This window comes from Piliocolobus tephrosceles, chromosome 5, assembly GCF_002776525.5.
Source record: "Piliocolobus tephrosceles isolate RC106 chromosome 5, ASM277652v3, whole genome shotgun sequence".
NCBI classification, from domain to species: domain Eukaryota; kingdom Metazoa; phylum Chordata; class Mammalia; order Primates; family Cercopithecidae; genus Piliocolobus; species Piliocolobus tephrosceles.
This window is the reverse complement of record NC_045438.1, coordinates 36,314,240-36,317,580: the sequence shown is the minus strand read 5'-3', so window position 1 is coordinate 36,317,580 and position 3,341 is coordinate 36,314,240. Positions and strand designations below refer to the sequence as shown.

The 3,341-nt window shown below is 36.9% G+C and overlaps 1 pseudogene; it reads left to right on the top strand.

Moving 5' to 3' along the window:
- The window catches only part of LOC111525566, a 2,986-nt pseudogene extending 773 nt beyond the window's left edge, over positions 1–2,213 (top strand).
- Positions 2,214–3,341: the final 1,128 nt, after the last annotated feature.

Below are 3,341 nucleotides of genomic sequence, written 5' to 3'. Positions count from 1 at the left end.
CCCAGGCTGGGGTGCAGTGGCCGGATCTCAGCTCACTGCAAGCTCCGCCTCCCGGGTTCACGCCATTCTCCTGCCTCAGCCTCCCAAGTAGCTGGGACTACAGGCGCCCGCCACCTCGCCCGGCTAGTTTTTTGTATTTTTAGTAGAGACGGGGTTTCACCGTGTTAGCCAGGATGGTCTCGATCTCCCGACCTCATGATCCGCCCGTCTCGGCCTCCCAAAGTGCTGGGATTACAGGCTTGAGCCACCGCGCCCGGCCACAAAAACATTTCAAAAAAATAAAAATTAAATAAAGAAGATGATATAATTTTTAAAAACAGGTATTTACATAGCATTTACATTATATTAAGTATTATAAGTTATCTAGAAATGACTTAAAGTACATGGGAGGATGTGTGTAGGTTTTACATAAATACCACACCATTTTCTATCAGGGACTTGAGCATCTGTAGATTTTGGTATCCACGGGAGGTCCTGGAACCAGTTTCCCACAGATACCGAGTGACAACTGTAATTGTCAATAAAAATAATCACAGATGTGTTTTCAGTCTAGCAATGGTTATGTAGTCTTATTAGTACAGCAAACAGTCAAAAATTTCAGTTCTACACACAAACTGAATCCGATAAATATATTTTAAGCATCTTATTTGCAAGTTTTTTGTCATGTCCTATGGATGATACATGAGGAACATAAGACAGTACAAAGCAGGAATATGAAACAGAACATGGCAAACAATCTAAGAGGAAAAATGGTCTCAGAGGAAAATTGTTCCACATTAATGACAGGGAAAGATATCTGGGTGGAGTATTGAGTGTCATGACTCATGACACCCTCGGTGGGTGAAGATGGGGAATGAGTGAACGAGTGAATGACTTATCCCTAGAAAACATTTTATTGCCTTTTTGTTGACTTTATTTGTGGTGATGAATTTTACAATTTTTGTTTCTGATTATAATATCTAGGTTTTATCCAACATTCCTACTTGCTTCCTTCTCCTACCTGAGGGACTCTCAACATGTAGGTATTGATGAGATGACTTTAATTGAGCCTAGAAAAACTGATCTAGCCTTCCATTTATTAACGTGTGATTAGGTAGACTCTTAAAACCTAACAGTCATCTGTGACATTAGAACATTTCTGCCAAGCATGATATGAAGGTCAATGTCTTAAAAACAGCCTTTAAAAATATTTTAGTTTAAAATATTTTAATCCTTGTGTTTCATGAAATCATTACATGCTTTCAGAAAATGTGCTAAAAAGCCTAATTAATTATTGTGTCAAACTTTTGAATGGACTAAAAATGAGTGCAAAAGTTAAATAGCAAAGTTAATGGTGTTCTACAGGAAATTTTTGGAAATATAGAGTCATGACAGGAATTTAGTTAAAAATAAATGTAATTCTGGTTGGATTTAAGTAAAGTTTATTGAGTTTTAAAGCAAAATGCCAGTGTGCTCAGCACTGTGTTAGTTTCACTGTGTTAATTCAAAGCCATTCATATTAGAAGTTGTGATAGTCTCTAAATTCAAGAAAAACCCTCTAAATTAAAAAAAAAACTAGGGACTTAATCTAAACTTATCAGACATCTTGTATAGATAGAAAAATTAATATTGCAGAAAATCACTCAAATGATCGTATGTGTTGTTCATAGTTTAAAAGAAAAGATGAGGCAGCCATCTTGCTCTTGCCATGTGCTGGTATTGGAGGACCCTCCCTGCTTCAGATTTACCAACAGCATGAATCAAGAAAAGTTAGCCAAACTTCAGGTTCAGGTCCGGATAGGGCGCAAGGGTACAGCTCGCAAAAAGAAGGTGGTACATAGAACGGCTATAGCTAATGACAAAAAGCTTCAGAATTCTCTTAAAAAAAAACCCTGGCTGTGAATAATATAGCTCGTATTGAAGAAGTGAACATGATTAAAGATGATAGGACAGTTATTCATTTCAACAATCCCAAAGTCCAAGCTTCCCTTTCTGCTAACACCTTTGCAGTTACTGGTCATGCAGAAGCCAAACCAATCACAGAAATACTTCCTGGAATATTAAGTCAGCTTGGTGCTGACAGCTTAACAATCCTTAGGAAGTTAGCTAAACAGTTCCCATGGCAAGTCTTGGACAGTAAAGCACCAAAACCAGAAGACATTGATGATGAGGAGGAGGATGTTCTAGATCTTGTAGAAAATTTTGATGAGGCATCAAAGAATGAAGCTAACTAAAATTTTGGTTTTTGGAAGCTGGCATGGACTAGATTTAACAAATCAGCTATGTGATTCTAAAGTTTTACAAACACGGAGAACATCACCTGTTACTAGCTCAGTAATATAACTATTTTGTATATTAATAATGCTGTTTGTTCAGCATTTTTCAGTCATTTAATTTTGCATTTTGCACTTCCTCCCAGGATATTTTTTTGTTCAAAATATGAAATATTGGTGCAGTTTGAGGATATTTTGGGTTTTGATTATTGGTGTTTTTGTTTTTTGTTTGGGGTATTTTTGGTGTATGTATGTTTATGTATGTGTGTGGGTATGTGTGTATACAGTGTGAGAGTAAATTGGAAAGCGGTTCTATTTATCTTCCTCCCTCCCCAGTAGAAATAAAAAAACTTTACCAAAAAAAAAAAAAAAAGAAAGAAAAAAAAGGGGCACAAATATTTTATCTGACCAAAGCTTTTTCAAAAACAATGATTAACTAGAGGATTAAGTCTCCTGCCTCCAGAACATGTGTGGGATTATATTTTAAATGTTCATTTTTGCAGATGTGCAGGTGGTACGGCAAGGCAGTGACAGCAGGGGACCTGGGTTTGGTGCTTCCACCAGCAGGGTGTCCTCACCTGACAACAGGAAAAGCTAGCATTTTGCCAGACCTGTTCTGCTTCCTTTCACATTTAGCAAATCTGGTCTATTTCTCTTTGGAGGTTGTATGCATGAATACCTTTCTTTGATTTTCTTCAAAGCGGGGCTATGCCTACCTTTCCTCTAAGTCTACCAGTTTTTTAAGTTGTATTAAAATACACATAACAAAATTTACTATCTTAACAATTTTATATATATAGTTTAATACTGTTCAGTACATCTACATTGATATGCAACCAATCTGCAGTGTGTTTTATCTTGTAAAACTGAAACTCTATGCCCATTAAACAACTTCTCATCCCCTCCTCCTTCCAGCCTGTGACAGTCACTATACTACTTTTTGTTACTATGAATCTGCTAGTTTTGATTTCTATCAGCTGGACTGCTTTAGGTACCTCATGTAGGTGAAATCATAAGGTATTAATCTTTGTGTGACTGGTTTATTTCACTCAACATAATGTCCTCAAGGTTCATCTGTGTTGTAGCATG